The following is a 16,723-nucleotide window of genomic DNA, read 5'->3' on the forward strand; positions in this document are numbered from 1 at the left end:
CTGCAACTGGAGGACCAGTTTCCAAGGAAGAACCAGCTCAGCACAGCTCCTGCAACCTCTGGGGCTCAGGCACAGCACCACTGTCCACTACAGCTGTAGTTATATTGCATGGGAAGAGGGAAATAGCCAGGAGAGGAATATGGGTCAAAATCAGGATTTAAATATTAATCTGGAAAACAGTAAATCTTCAGTGAAGATTCCAGAGCACAAGCACAGCGTGCTTGATGACAGGGACACTGCTTAACAAGGCATCTGCTGAGTGTCGCTCCCACTGTTTAGGACATACACATGAATAAAATCTCGTGAGAGAGATGAGACCATCCAGGTGAGTAGGTGGCAAGTCTCTTCCCTGTCCTCTTACCTAAAGGTCGTAACTGTGACCAAGTCAGAGCGGTAAAGTATCAGGCACTAACAGCCAACAAACAGGGCAGGGAGGAATGGATGTTTTCCCTAAGGTGTCTTGTGTAAACTTGCAGCCAGCTATGCACTGGAGGTGGCCATAGGTGACTTGTAATCCAGGCCAAAAGCAGAAAATCACAAGATTAAAAGTGGGTGGTCAGATCATTCATTTGACTTGTAGAAGAGGGGGAGAGGAGAGAAGAGGAGAGGGAAAAAAAAATCCACTTGTAGACGACGAGCAGTTTTGCAGGGAACAAAGAAATCTCTCTCACAGACAAAATTGGTCTGCCAGGAACTGAGCCCATCTAGCTCCCCACCTCCCCACCACCCTCCCCATATCTTCCCCTCTAAAAGGATCTTTTCTGGGATTCGGGGAATGCGTGTTTATGAAATAGTTCCATTCAATTAGGGCACAGAGTACAGCAGCTTTATATCAGAGGCAACCCAGAGCGAGAGCTCTGTGGAAGTGCAGGTACATGGTAATGATGACAACCCTGCACTGGTTGTAGTGTCATCACCTCTTATTCTTAATCAAAAGGCTTCCAATCCCTTCTCGACGTGTGCACTCGGAAATGAAGGGACTGCTGGAGAATCATTTGAATGTGGCAGCCCTAGATAATGATGAAACGAATAAAAGGCTCACTTTTTTGTTTAGGTTTGAGGAAGAATTCAGGATTCCTCTCGTGAAAAGGCAGCGGTTTAATAGCAGTGAGGCAGAAGGGCTTCTCGTTATCCGCAGAGGCTGCTGCCAGTGCAGCACTAATGGCCACGGCACGGGCTTCCCCAGCACGCTCCCTGCTCCACGGCGCCCGAGGAAGCCGCGCACCGGCAGGGTGAAAGGAGGCTGCTTCAACAGGCTCGGTGTGGGACTGGGGGACAGCACTGTGCTCCCATGTGAGGGCTTTCCTTTGTGGGAAGGGCAGAGGGCAGTTTTTCTTGGTGGCACTGAGTGATGCGAGCCGCACAAACCCATGCTGAAGCACAGTGCCTTGGCACCTCTGCCCCTGGTGTATTTACCCACGGCCGGGGCAGCAGCTGCACAAGCAAACGCGATGCTGCACGCAGAGAAACGGCCGTGCAAGTGAGCTGTGGGGCAGGAATCACCTCCACGGAACAGGGCCTTGGACAGGCAGATAGTATGCCTGAGCCCGGACAGCATCCCTTGGTAAGCCTTGTCTTCCCATACGTTGTCCTGCCAGGATGATTTTTATATTGGATTTAGGGGAAAAGAATGGAAAGCAGCTGAGCAATCTGCTTCTCCCTGTAGCCCATCTGTACCTCACAACACATTAATATCTCTTGCCATATGTTTTTGCAGTATCTTTTGCATATTCCAGGAACCAGGCACTGCAACTTGCAGGACCTTTTGTCTCAAAGAGGTCAAGAGCTGCCTTGTATTAAAGGTGTGCTGGATGTGCACCTATTCCATACCGACTGGTTCCATTCAGAGAACTTATGCCATGCCATGCAAGAGAGATGGTAAAGGCTTTTTGTTTGCCTGCTTTGAAAGGTTATTTTTCTAGAAAAGGAAATTAGAGTAACAGAAGCTTTAAAGTGATTTACCAACCAACAGAAATCATTTTTGCTTCTATTTCATTATTGGCCTCTTTGTCCAAAAGACAAGTTTTCACACACACACACACAAAATAATCCTGATATTTGCAAAATTGCATCTATCTTTAGTCTTTTGCCCAGCCCTTCTTAGGCATTCACATTTATCTATACCACAGCAAAACGTGAAAAAAAATTAAAAACAACTTCTGTTTAAGGCTAGTTAAAGTTACTCTATTCACTGCAGTAACATTTGCCCCAAATGCAGAGCTGGCAAGGTCAATAGTTTCACTTTTTGTGCTTCAGCTACATTAATATAACAGTTTGCCATTCCTCTCTATTACTATATACGTTCAAAGCTTCATAAGCTGTCATGAACAGCCTGATCTCTGACACGCAAGACATGTTAACAACAGCTTTTTCCATTCAGAAAGCCAGCAAGAAAGAGAAGTCAAACCTTTCAATGTATGTTAAGTAATAAATATAAGATCTCCATGATGTCCTGCATGATGAAACACCTTACAGCAGGTTAGAAAAGGAAGTATGTGGAATCAATACATTTCTTCTCACAGTTACATAGCTGCATACATCACCACTTTTAACTTCACTGTCTTCAATCCAGCCCACTGTGTCCACAAGTAACATCACAGGGACAAGGCTATAGAAAAGCCAAGGACATTATAAACGAACAATGTGGCTATTCAGCGCATACATGTAGGGTTAGGGCAGAGTGACCAGTGGTATAAAAAAACAGAACATTATAAGATTTCAGTGCATTGCAATTCCAGTTAGTATGGACATCTAATAATTAAAAAACAGTCAATAAAATGAGCTTACAAAAATCAGGCAATAAACAAAATTGAGCAGAAATACAAATCAGATATGTTCAGGGTTTCAGGATTCCCCCAACTCCCCCCCTTCACAAAACCAGTGTAACAATTAAGACAGTTGCATTGGGTTTACATTATAAGGGTGTGGTAGTGGGGCTGTAGGGCGACCTCTATGAAAAGAGACCAGTAGCAGCCCCCGTGTCATTTCTAACAGAGCAATTAAAAGACTCAGATCAAGGTGCACCCAATTTGCAGGTAGCGTGGTGCAATGAGGAGCCAGAAGCTGCATATACACTTAAACTTCAATTGTCACAATTCCCTAAGAAAATATTTTGTCTTGGTTTATAATAACTCTTTTGAATTGAGCTGGGACTGTTTGCTAATCATTCTAGGTTTTATCAATGATAAAAGAGCCCATATAGAATTCTGTACGAGTTTTATGAAAACAATGTATGATCTCATGATAAATCCCTTATAAACTAGTTGAGGATCAGCCCTGCTTATGGACACAAGAAAGATTCAGTAAAAACAAGACATGAGGAAATAGGGTATATTTTTACTGTGCTTTAGTTGTTAGACAGTTAGCTGGAGAAATACTGAGTTGAGAAAGACCATTTAAACCGCACCTGGGCAAGGAAAACAGTCTTTTTCCTACTGCAATCACATTAACAGTGGTAAGGTCATATAGCATAAGAGAAGACCCAGCATCTGCACTTCTCAAAAGCATGATGAAATCCTCTCACAAAGCTGCTAGGTGGATGTGAGAAGGGTAAATGAGTGCCCTAGTTAACTATAAATTAACTGTAAGCACCCTGCTTAGCCATGACCCTCTATTTGTCTTAATAAATTGCTCCAATTAATTATGCCATTTCAGGTGCCAGTGAGTAATCTGCACTGTATTTTCCTTAGACTAAATAAGTACCTTATAATTACTACTAACTCACCTGATGGCAATGCTGTGGTCTCCTCCTGATACCAGTAGCTATGGCTAGTTGATAATGGTAGTGGCATGACTTGACCACAAAATGGCATCTTAACAGCACTTATTTACTGTTGGGGATCTTCTTTAATCCTCCTTCTCTTAAATTCAGACTTCCTGGCTCTCTGTGCTTTTGGAGTCCCAGAAGTCTGCAGGAGAATAACAGCTGGTGCCTATCGGAGGTAATTGCCCTTTAAGTTTGACCCAAAAGCTACACGAATGTATGTTTTATTGAGAGATACATAAATTTGTATATTGACCCAATGTACTCTTAGCTCGAGGATGTCAGCAGCGTTTATAAAGCTTCATGGCAAATGGCTGTTGACTCTTCACCCTTGCAACTGTGCGAGATTAGTGCATGTGGTGGTCCAATGCCAGCTTAAATATAGCTGGGTTTTCTTGTTATGTTGTGTAGCTCTGGCTTACAAACCCTTGGGTGGCTGCAGTTATCATGGTATAAAAGTACTTTAGCAGCTGTACAATTCATTTTATCACCCATGTTGTAACAAAAGATGCTGCTCCTCTGAAGGGGATTTATCTCTCTGGCCACACCACCAATCTCCCTCAGGCCCGTGGGGTGCACAGGAGATCTCAGTAGCACTGAAGGATGCAGAGGTCAACATGTGGCAGAAGACACTGACAGAGATCTCCCTTTTTGGGCTTTTACCCAAGGTGTCTCATCCTTTAGCACAGGGAAGAGGATCACCTTGACCCCCCTCTGTTCCATTTTGTGATGGAGAAAGCTTGTTGTCATCACTGGCCTCTCATGCCAAGGATGCTTCATGGAGGCTCCATTGGAACCCATCTTGACCCCTGGGGAAAGGAAAAAAGAAAAAATAAGTCTTTCAGAGGAAGGCTAAAACTGACCAACAAATGGTGTTTCTGAGGTACTGAAACTATTAATTTGGGTGGAATTCAGTGAATTATGTGAGCTTAAAAATATTATGTCAAAACATGAAATTTAAGTAATGCCATGGTCTGCTTCAGAAAATACCAACATGCTTTCTCTAGAGAAAAATATTTCAAGGCAATATAGTTAGTGATTTAGAAGCCATAAACCAAGGAAATCTGCAGGAACAGTGAGTGGCAGTGCCCACTCCCATGGCCCCCACGGGGGCTGCACTCCTAGGATGGCCATGGCACTGAGCAGCGCTGGCTCCTCACAGGTGCTTCCCATGAAGTGTTAATCCTAAAGTCAGTGACAGCATTTAAATATAACTGCTCATCACTGTAGCAAAGCAGCAACTAGTCTGGATCTGGTTATAAAATAGATGTATTTTAAGAGCACTGTCCTACTTTGTTCTGTCCAGGGAAGAGATTAGGAGCAGACCCATAGCCAGACATTGCTCATGCTTTGTGATATCCTTTCTTTAGTAACAGTTCCTAGTTTTGCATTATTTCTTTATGAGTGCAGTAAAAAATGCTCTGGAGAGGGTCTCATGTTTTGCAACCTGAATAGTCAGAGCTGACACAAAAAGATGAGCTTCAGACCAGTTTACAGCAATGACAGAAAACATATTGCACCTCTGTTTGGTTTAGTTTAGATGATGTCTACTGTGTTCAAAGATACGGGAAAAAAGGAAACATCAACAAAAAAACACAAAGGGAACAGGGGTGGAAAAAAAAATCTCTTTCAAGTATTATGAACCTGGGATCAGCTGACCTACAGAAGCCCTAAATTTGGTCCAAAGAATCAAACTGCAAGAAATGTGTCAAAATTAATTAAACAGGTACTCTGAAGTGGTGGAGCATGGCAGAATGAACTTGTTGATGATGGACTGAAAACAAGGCAATTTTGTTGCCTTGGTTTTCTTTCTGCTCAAGTGAGAAACAGGAATGCTGCATCACCAGGGGATCACACCTGTGGGGCTGTGGCGTAGCGGCTGAGCCCGGGGAAATCCTGGCCACCCCATGCCTGCTGGAAAGTCCAAAGCTTGCAGCATTTTCCAAAGAGGCTGAAGGAATGAAAACAAAACATGCCATTTTCTCACCAGCAGAAGGTGCTTAATTGTGCTGTGAGGTCTGAAGTAGAGGTCAGCAAGCAAAAGTACATATAGATATGTAAGTTTAATATATATTAATGCCATAATTAAATTTGGACAGGGATGCCACTGATTTTTTTCCCTTATGGTGAATTCTCTGCCTGTCTGAAATTCAGAGAATTTCAGACAGGTATCCAGGAATGCATATATCTCTTGAAACTCCCCAGGAAGCACTGCTGTCAGCTGTCAACAATTTCTACGTAGTTCACTTGGCTGGACACATTGCATGAGGGCTGTAGGAGCAGGATGCCCGTGTAGAGAATGAGCCATGAACTGGCACCCAAACTTTTCACCTGGCATGCACCTGCTGCTACCCAGTGTCTCATGCCAACACAAGAGAAACTTCAGCCTGTGAAATGTTCTGAGCATCATTAGCAAAGGCAAATGAGAACTTTTAGGTGGAATGGATTTGTTGAAGTATACTGGGAAGATTAATGCTATCTGGACATGGTTGTGGGCAACTGGCTCTAGGCGGCCTTGCTTGTGCAGAGCAAGGGTGGTCTTGCTTGGACAAGATGACCTCCAACCTCACGTCCCTGTCAACCTGAACCATGCTGGGATTAACTCAAGAACAGCTTCATATTTCTGGGGATGTTCCAGCAAAAGTCTTTCTAAGACCAAAGGAGTGGAACTGGGAAGGAGATGACTGCTCTGGTTAGGACACGGGGACTCAGAAGAAGTAGGTTTAGCATCTAGTTCCACTACGGATATCCAAATGTGACTGTGAGACAGGCACTTACTCCCCGAGTGTCCTGTAAGAATTGCAGATCAAATTATGCCTTTTTCTTCCAACCTTCTACCTTATTTGTTTAAGCTGTAAACTCTTTTAGGGGGGCAATTGCACAGGGGTCATAGTCTCAGCAAGGGGACCTCACCACTACTAGAATACAAATAACCTTGGAAAGATGATTCTGTGACTGTCTGAATTCCTTTTCTTGTCGTTTTGGTTGCAAAGTGCTAGTGTCGTGCATTAGAAGATTTTCAGGCTATTGTGCTTTTATTTTGGACTCAGACCTAGATCTTATCATGTGAAAATGCCGCAGCTAATGCATAGTAGGATGTGATATCCTCCGTTTTGCACCTCTGTATCATTAGCTGGAGGAAAAAGGGAAAAGAGGAAAGAAAAAAAAAATCCACCTTTGTGTAACTAAAAACCTCTCAGTGGGATTTGTTTAGTGTGAAAGAATGATTAGTAATTTTTAGTGATTAGCAATTTTCTCCCTCAGGTGGCTTTTCTGCATTCCCGTAGAGCTCACGTACACAACAGACCTGCCAAAAGGGAAGAAAAAGCTGAAACAGAAAACACCACACAGCAGTGAAAACTCTAGCGGGCATTTATAACAGATATATTTTACTATTTTTAAACAACAGGTCTAATCAACAGAAGGAATATAATCCTCATTTCTAAATCACTCTATTTGTGCAAAATTCCTCCTATGGACCTCCAGGTCCCACACTGGTGATATAATCAATCCAAGAAGCACAAATATCTGTCTATATAGATACATATATTTATGCTTTCCCCTCTTCTTTATATTGTTTAGAACCGAGTAGAAATGAAAGAGACCCCTCAGTTATGCCTTCCCCCCCCCCCCCCCCCCCCCCCCCCCGACATGCTGAGGAAATTGTGCTCTGATGTCTAGGAGGACTGGTTTTCTCTGCCCCATTGTGCAACAAAAAGTGATTATTTTTAATGTGGGTTAGAAGGAAGCTTTTTTTTTTTTTTCTCCCCTCCTTTTCCCTTTTCCAATTGATTATGCTGCAGAAGGGATCTTGTTTTATTTCATGAGTGAGGAACATGGGGCCAGATTCACCCAGGGGTAACTCTCACGGAAGACAGAGTTGCATCAGGGATGGATTTGACCCGTGATCTGTTACTTTTTCCTTTAACTGCAGCTTTCCTGCAAAACCTCAGTCATTACACCTGGTTAGACTAGAGACTTGACAACCTGTGTGGCCTCAGCATTTCCTTTTATGAATCAGCCTGTCTCATATAAAGAAATCCAAGACAAGATGAACACAGCTGCTTAGTTTGATGGCAAACACACACTTTGCCCAGCTCAGAGCTGTGTCTAACCCTTTCCAAGAACTGGGAAAATATCCTCAGCTTAAAACATCCCATTTAATGCTGACTTTAGAACATGAACAAGAATCTCCACCACGTTTACAGTGGGGAAAGGTGCTGGAATGAAACCATTGGAGACTGAAGTCCCACACCTACAGAAGAGGTGTCACCTCCTCCTGGTTGCCTTACTGATGTGCTACACTGGTAGCCTGCCTCTGGAAACAGGAGGGCAGATTAGTGTCTGCACCAAGACGGCCTTAAACCAGTAAAGCCAGCAGCAGTGGTGGGTTCTCACACGTCTGTTTCATCTGGGAACATCCTGAGATCTACATTTCGGAGATGCCACTGAATGACCTTCTGGCCCTTCCCCTCTCCTACATTGTAATAATGAAAGAGCATAAATGATACAAGCACACACCCATCGTCTTCTCTGCAGCCCCTGTGAAAGGAGCATGGCAAGTGTGGAGCTTTTGCCAGGGTGAGACACAAACATGGTGAAACCCAGCTGGAAGTTGTGTTGTGGAGGCTGAAACATCTCCTGGGAAAGGGTGAGAAAGCAGAATCAATTCTGGCAGCTGGGTTCTGATCAACTTGGACTGGAGCATCTTGGAAAAGAGAGTGGGATGGCTGGACACAGTGAAATGACCAGTCCTGATGGAGACCTTCATCTCCCTGGTGAGCTGGTACAGAAACTCTGAGCTGCCTCTTCAGAAGGGGGAGAGTCAGAGGGCAGGGAGTAAATCTGAAGTGAAAGCTTTCCTTCAGCTCTTTCCCAGACATTTTCCCATTGAAAGGTATGAGCTGCTCTGGGGATGGATGTGAAATGGTGATGTAGAGATAAAAAGTTTATCTCATAGCACTCCTGGAAAATCTGAACGGGCAGCAAAGAGAGCCCAAGAAACATGGAGTCTTTCATAGTTCCTTCCAGACTACTTCCAGGACTTCAGATTTGTTGAAGTCCTCATGAATCAGGCAACTCAATGCCCTAAGCTGAATTACGAGGAATGATGATTCTGGTGAAAAAAACCTCACACATGCGGAGAAGCAGATCGAAACAGGGAAACTCAGAAACATGCTGCATGTTTTTTGCTTTGCTTTCTGTTCTGCTGTTATGCTTTTGAGTCAGAGGAAATGATTAGCTCCTCACATTTCCCCAGTGCTCAGAAACGTGACTACTTAGGGGCTGAAGCCACCATGAAGGATGGGATGCAGACAGCTTATAAGTCTTGTGTTTCACTTTTCCTGTGTGCTGATCTTTTAAATGAATAAAATATTACCTCTTTTACTACAGCATTAGCTGCCACGTTTTCAATATTCAGGCAGAGGATGTAAGTTTACAACCTTTATCGCTCACCCAGCCAGCCAGAGGGATGGATGTTAACATGATCATACTCTTACAACCTTTCCTTGCTGCCAGAGGTTCCTCAGTTACCTGAGCAATGCAATTTTCCTTTTTGGCAGCGGTGTTTACCTGCACAGTTGTCTTCTCTGCCATTTGGACCTGTTTACACATGCATATGCCAAAGGGGGCTTAGGAGCACTCGTGTGTGTCGCTGTTGCAGAGGGAAGGGTACTTGGTAGGCGGCAGTTCCCCTCACAGCGTTAGGCAGGCTGCCCACCAAACCCCCTCTTTACACAGTACCTGCATCCCCTCGGGAACTGGCAGGCCACCCTGGGCTCGGCGTGGTGCCATCATCACACACGGATCCGGCAGTGAGCACAGCCAGAGGCCAAGCAGGAGCATCCAATGGTCTTGCTGGCGGCAGGGATCTGGGCTGGGAACGTGAAGATGTTTGGGCTGTCCTTACACACTGCTACGGAGATATGCCAGCCCTTCTCAGCCTTCAAACTAGATGTTCTTGGCCGAAGAAACTATGATTTCCTGGTGGAACGAGAGTTTATTTTTCTTTTTTTTTTTTTTTGAATAATTGTTAAAAATAAAGTCCGGGTTTTACTATGAGCATTTTCACAAGGTAAAAGAGGATTCCATAGAATACGTGATTTTCTATTTGATTAATATTAGAGTTAGGGGATATTTACAGGGGAGGAGGTCTGTTTTGATGAGAGCAACATTTTCCAGGTGCTATTTCTATTTCTTCCTTTCTTCACCTATTCCCAGGAGTGGGATTCTTGATCCACTCAGGCTTTTTTGCTCACTTTTGTTTGCACTCGTAATTCACGTTGGAAGACTGACCTCACATGCTGCTTTTACGTTTCATAGTATTACTGATCTCAACAGGCTTCCTCTCCATTTACACTTTAATGAGCAAAAGAATTAGTATTGCTTTCTCTATGAGAGGGGAAAATGAAAAACATCTGATTTAGTAATTATTTGGCTATCTGAGGGAGGACAGCTAAGAAAAGAGCTCTGACATCCCCAGCATTAAAGCACTTTGGAAAGTGAGTGTAGAGCTTATGTTGATGGAGAAGTAAACTGAGGCACAGAATAGTCAAAGGGATATGTCCATGCCAGCCGATGTCCACAGCGAGGACCATTAGAAGATGGTGCCTTCCACTGATTCAGTCAGTGGGAACTGGTCCAAGAAGGCTAGTACAAAAAGGAAAACTGAAATAGTTTGAAGGGAGACTGCATCTAACAGAGTAAATACAGTTATACCAGTGTTTGTTTTGGAAACAGAATGTATACTCAGGTGAGAAAGTGTCCCAACTTGCAGCATATTTGAGCTTGCCTGCATACAGAGCTCCCTGGGCTTTTCACGGTAATCGCTTTCACCCTTTTGGAGAAGAATGACAGAATATTCATTTCATACATGACAAAAATGAAGAAAACAGAGGCCAAACACAAACTTAGCAGAACAATCTGCCATAAAAATCAATCAATATTTTTCTTTTTGTTTGGAAGGTAATTAAGTGCTAGAGTTCAGATTTCCTCAGCTATGAAAATTAGATAGTGATCATTTTGACTGCAATTCTAACATGCCTTATACATTCTTCACAGTGCTCTGGCTAATTGCTTTAACCAAATCCATGTCAATGTAAGACCTGGGTCTAAATGTTGGACTACAGCTACCTGCTCTGGGTGACGGCAGCAGAGAGCCTCTCTCAGAAAATATCCTATCCAAACAGCCCAGAGCATATGAGCTCCCTGCTCCCACTGACAGGGTCCTCGCTGCCTCCCCGGTCCCTCACCGCTGTGCCCTCACTGCCCCAGCGAGAGGAGCTGTAAGGACAGCAGCTACATTAAGGAGTGAGGAAAGAAGCAGGGCATTCAAGGGATTTTCAGAAAAGCCAAATGCAGTTGTGACTATGCAGCTAAGACAGCCAACCTTGCTCCCTGCTCACAAACTGCAGTGACAGCCTTACAGACAGCAGAAGGTGAAGGTAGTGAAAGGGCATCACAAACCCTTCTCTTTCCACCCATTCTGCATTCACTTTGACTCCAGATGAGGGATCCTGACAGCAAACTAGTTGGAAAGCATAAACCTAAGTACTTTAAGTGGGCTTCAGGATATCCAGTCTCTTCCTCCTGTTTTTAGGAGCATATCCTTCCTTCTAGGGTATTTTACCCTTGACTGAGATTATCATGCCCTGAATTTCCGTCATGTTACCTCCTACTCAGAAGGCTCTTCTAGCCTTATCATATTTCCTGCTCCTTTTAGGTAGCATTTCTCATAGATATCTACCATCACGTCCCTGTAGTTATCATCCTTCCTTCTCAGGATGAAATTTTTCCATGGTGCATATACTTTCCCCCCAGCATTGAGATGCTCCCTTCTAAATCTCTCATCCCAAGTACTTTGTGAGTTTTTATTTTCACTGCTGAGGAGCCTTGTCTGATTATAGAACAAAGCTGCCTACTGATATTCTCTTGTTTTCTGTGCTTGGAGACAAGCAGCTAAGGGTGCAGGAGACCACTGTGAAACTCGGTACACCTTCACACATCCAGGAAATAAGAAATTCACGTTATGCTGCCTTAACCTTTCACTATTCAGGCACTGAGCTGGAGAATCTGTTCTTCCCTTTTGTATCCACTGATGTGACTGGATCCATGCCCACGCACATTACTTATATACACCAGCCCACAGCTGCCCACCACATTATGCGTGTTTAGTTTTGCAGCATTTTGGAAACAATCCCAATTCTCAGTACAGGGCCTTTTCCAATTTGAAATTTTATATATAGCTTGAAATTCTGGGAAAAAAGGGAAAAAACACACAGACAAACTTCTTCCACAGTTTGGAAAAGTTGATGCCATCCATCCACTAGGTGACACTGTTTACCTACAGATCTTGCTCAATTTGTGCGAAAACCCACAAATCTTTCAAAAGTAGCATACAATATGTTTTGCTATTAAAGATAAAGGAGAGTGGTTGCAAAGGAGAAGGAAAATGGGCTGTCAGTGAGGTACAATTAAGGGCAAACCTACAGTTATGAGGCTTTATGGTCTGGTTTCAAACTATTTACTAAAATGAATTTTAAAAGCTGCTTTTTATCAGGCCTACTTCAATGCCTTAGGAAATTGTTTTATTTAAAGAAAAAAAAAAAGCAGGCACTCACCGTCAGCACAAATCTCAGGCTGGCTCAGATTTGGTCTTGGAGACAAGCATGAAGAGAATTGCGTGGTAACAGAGCCAGAAAAGGAGAAAGAAGAATTTCTGCAATCTCATTTGAGGGGAACTTGGTAGAAAGCTGTTTTCCAGTCTTGAAAAGATTTCAGAATTTCACATTTCTCCCTCAGTCTTAAATAGGACCAGAAATGGTAATCTCAATTTCCGAAACCAGCAATCTGAAAGAAACAAAAATTGATTAGAGCCTGCTTGGATCTTAATGAAGCATTTTTGAATTATTTCATGCTTAAATATTAATTTTTTCTTAGTATATTTTTCCTATAGAATCATGTGCTTTTTATTTGAAAAATAATATCTTTCATTATAAAATGCTGACTAAGTCAAGATGGTTTAAACTGAAAACGAGATATGCCAAAACCAAGAGTTTCCCTCAAGACGTATCAGTTTTTAATTAATATTTTCAAATTAGAAAAATGTTTAATTGGAAAACTCTTATACAAATCTGCTTCCATGTGCTGCTCAGGGAGGGCTCTATGCAGAAATGATGGGGTTGGCAATGGTATTACGGAAATCTGAATTAGTATCTGTTGGGATCAGGAACTCACACTTCTGAGGAAACGGGGCGCGCCTGAATCAGGCATGCATTTTGGAAAAACTCCGGAGAAGTCCATTTTATTTCTTCTCTGCTACTGACAGGCCAAAAGAAACACCTCTCATCTAAAGCCCTTAAGCCAGTCTTTCAAAAATATTTACCACCCACGCTGCAAGGAGAACTCTAAGGGAGTGCTTGGTGCTTGGGATCTCAAGCAAGATGCTGGGCACCTTCAGAGACCAGGGAGGGTTCCACGGGGATGTGCCAACCCAATCCTCTCTTACTGTGAGTCAGCCTTTATTTATTTATTATTTTTTTGTAGCCACAGCCCATAAGAAGCTTACAGCCCAGTTCGTGTTTAAACACAGCCAAGGTTTTCAGAGATCACCTTTAGTTCCAAGTAGAAACCAACTGTCTAGCCACATTCAGATATTTGGCTATGGCTCCAACGACTGTCATGAAATAGTTTTGAGGAACATTTCTGTATGATACTGTTCACATTTACATGCAAAGATCTTTTCTCTATCATTTGGGCTAACGGTCTTTTCCCTCCTTGGTTCTGAAATAAATGGCTAGCTAAATTAAAGCTGAGACTTTACTTCCTGAAGGCCTCTTCCCCAGCTGCCGTCATCAGATCTTCCATCCCCAAAACCCAAGGCGCCCAGCCTTGGCTCACATTAATGAAGCAATACATCAGGAGTACAAACCCAGCTTCCCACGTCACCTCTGACGTACTCTGGTCCCTTTACAGCCAGCAGACTGTCCACAGAGTTCAACCAAAGCAAGGTTCTTCCTGCTTCCTCCTGAGAAGGAATGGGGCTCTCTTTTCTAATTGCTCATACTGTAGCTTGGGTTTTCTAGATGCCTGGAGATTCATGGATTAATTCTAATGGTGTACAAGTGGAGAACAGCAAGCCATTGCCCATAGGTTTGAGGGATTAAGAAGGATGGCCCTACTCCAAATGGGGAATCTTTAGGAATCTACAAATCCCAAAAGGTTGAGTCCCACTCATTATTACTGGGACCATTCAGTTCACCTGCAGCAATGACGGAGCAAGGGGCAAGCGGTGCTTCAAAGCTTCTGTGATCAGAGCACAGCAAACAGGAGGACAAGAGAGGCTCAGGGATGCTCTGAGGATTGCTGTCCCTGAGCCAGGAGCCCACATTTGTGCCGGGGTGAGCGAGGCCCTCCTGCCAGCCAAGCACACCAAAGTACTGCTGCTGCTTGGGCAATCCCCAGCCTGGCCTGTGTTTGAGACGCTGCCTTTTTTAAAATCCACACAGCATAATTGATAATTGTACGAAAAGCCCTGAGGGTTGGACAAGATAATAGCAGTTTTACAAGAGCCTAGAAGACGCTGGAAGCTTTTACGGTATTTTTGATGTAAAATTATTAGTTTTACCTGCTGTTCAATGCACACAGTAGCTGCTGGCATGGGTTCAATGGCTAGGTGGATGACGTTGTTTTTACATTTCTGAAGTGGTTTTTGGGCCCAGCTCTTGCACAGATCGTGAGAAGAGGAAGATGAATGGGGGCTACGTCAAGAACAGTAGAGCCCCTGTTTTGTTTTCCAGTGTGGACAAAACCAAATTGTGTTTAGGCTGTATCCCCCAAATAACTACACCTCTATTCACGGAAAGCAACTGTCACTCTTCCTGAATTGTTTGTCAAGTGTGGGGAAATGCCCAGGCAAGGCATTGAAGTTAGAGGCCCTCGTCTAAGAAGACATAGAGTAAACCAGCACAGCAGGAGCTTCTCCCACCAAGAGTCCCAACTCAGAATACATCATGTGTTTCAGCCCTGGTTGGGGCTTTCCTCAGTCTTGAGTATTACAGACAGCAAATATTTCAAACAATGTGACAGTTTTGTGAGACAAGCTGGAAAAAAGAGAAAAAAGATCTAGCTCCCCAGAGAGCTGAGTCTAACAGACTCGTTGCATTGGTGACATGATCCAGATTTGATACTGCACCTCGAAAGGCAAAGGGCAGGAGCTAGTTTGTTTAATTTTGAATATTTGCATATCTCTTTCTCTCACTGCATTGATATCAGATCTGCAACAATCTATTAAAGCTTTCATTTGAATAGCCATTATATGCCTGAGAATAGAGACTGGGCTCCTTGGGGGCACTTAGGAATAAACAAATCATTTGTGGCACATGTGTTGTTCAAGCTTCATGCAAGGTAAATGGAAAATACAGATTATGGTGCCTCAAGTCCTCTCCATTTTCCCCTCTTGTCAAACATTCCCAGATTCTTCAAAAGGAGAATCTAGCCATATTATTAGCAATAAAATGGCTTATAGCTGAAATTTTGAAAAGGTTTAACAATGTTCTTTACAGGAATTGTGTTTCTCATTACATAAATCTCCAGGCTCTCAGGCAAACCACCACCACAGCAAGCCATTATGTCCTGCTGTGGCGGTGTCTCCACTTAGAAAAGATAAAGATTCAGGGCTTTTTGACTTTCTTGTTTTCCATTCTCATTCCTTTTAAAGAAAAAAAAATCCCACAACAAACCAAACAGTATATTCACCATTGAAAAGTCCCCGCAGGTTCATCTGCGCTGCACAGATTCACTCCTCATTTACACCAGTGACCCATGAACAGCCAGGGATGGGATGGAGAAAGGACATGGATGGATGGACAGCAGGACACAGAGGTCACGGACTACCATTGGCACAGGTGCAGGCTCCCCACCCTGATGGTGCTGGGAGGGAGATAAGGAGAGACATGGACTCCAGAAAAACAACTCGCTGTTTAATGGCAAAGCCAAGAGGAACCTCCCTCCCCTCCACTGTGCCTCCCCCTCAGAGCAACATAAAACCTGAAATTGCCACTTAGCTTAAGCCAGCGTGTTTCTGCCAACTCTTGTGGCCTTTCCTAGCCTGTCCCCTGAGAGGGATGTGACCCACAGGCTTTAACCCTGCTTTTGCCACATTTTGACCTGTCACGTAACTTCTACACGCAGATTTCTGAACCTGAGATGTGCCTAGTCAAAGGTAGTGTGGGGATCCTTGGCCATCCGCTGATGCGTCTTGAAAAACAAATACCAAGAATAAAACAAAATAAGATAAAGTGAAATCCCAGCAATCAGATGCTGGAGCTGATGCAACTAATTTTTTAAATCTTCTGTTGAAAAATATACTGTCAATTGCCAGGCAAATTTCTCAGGTTGATATGGCAACTGAAAACACTGGAAACCAAAAAGCTGAGCAAATGTTCTTAAAGGAGAAAAATAGTCTTGCTCCTGATCAGCAGGGATTTCCACGCTCCATTCCTCAGCCTGCCTTCTTTTAAATTTATAACCTACAGGAACAACAGCGTCACGAGATGATGCTGATTTGCTTTCTGTCATTAGAGGCTGTTTCTTGGAGGCTGCAGTAACACTTTGGGCTTCTGCGTGATGGATCTATAGTCATAGCTTAGCTCTTAGCCCCTCTTCAGCAGTGGCATCCACCTGCTGTCTTGGCCCAATGCATCGCCTCTCCCAGGGGAAATAGCACTTTGGGCAGCAAGACCCTGTGACTAACCTCCAGCTAAGTACTTAAGCACGTGCTTTCACCTTAGATACACAAGGAGTGCCACCAAACAGACAATATTACTCTTTCATTTAATACCAACAATACGTGGAAGGTAAGGTGGGAGGAAAGATGGAACTCCTGGCCCTCTGTATCGTGACTGTATCACTTCCATCAATCACAGTCTCAGCAGAAAGCTAGCAATGTCCCAAGGTCCT

General features: G+C 43.6%; 1 protein-coding gene and 1 long non-coding RNA gene across 3 annotated transcripts in view; one reads left to right on the forward strand and one right to left on the reverse strand.

The window, feature by feature from the left end:
- The window catches only part of LOC310904146 (uncharacterized protein), a 372,616-nt gene that overhangs the window by 40,416 nt on the left and 315,477 nt on the right, over positions 1–16,723 (reverse strand). The window contains exons 10-11 of one of the 2 annotated variants that reach the window (XM_083848460.1): positions 12,385–12,613; positions 3,725–4,572 (exon numbers count right to left, since the gene is read on the reverse strand). The gene's annotated coding sequence lies outside the window, so the exon portion shown is untranslated. Of the gene's footprint in view, positions 1–3,724; positions 4,573–9,622; positions 9,749–12,384; positions 12,614–16,723 lie in introns of those variants that run through there. The other variant, XR_014588061.1, reaches the window with a different exon arrangement.
- LOC310904151 lies at positions 3,808–9,154 on the forward strand. Its single transcript, XR_014588074.1, has 2 exons — positions 3,808–3,941; positions 7,698–9,154. It is a non-coding gene; the product is annotated as an uncharacterized lncRNA (long non-coding RNA).

The sequence above is a fragment of the Anser anser genome, assembly GCF_964211835.1.
Source record: "Anser anser genome assembly, chromosome: 9".
Lineage (NCBI taxonomy): Eukaryota > Metazoa > Chordata > Aves > Anseriformes > Anatidae > Anser > Anser anser.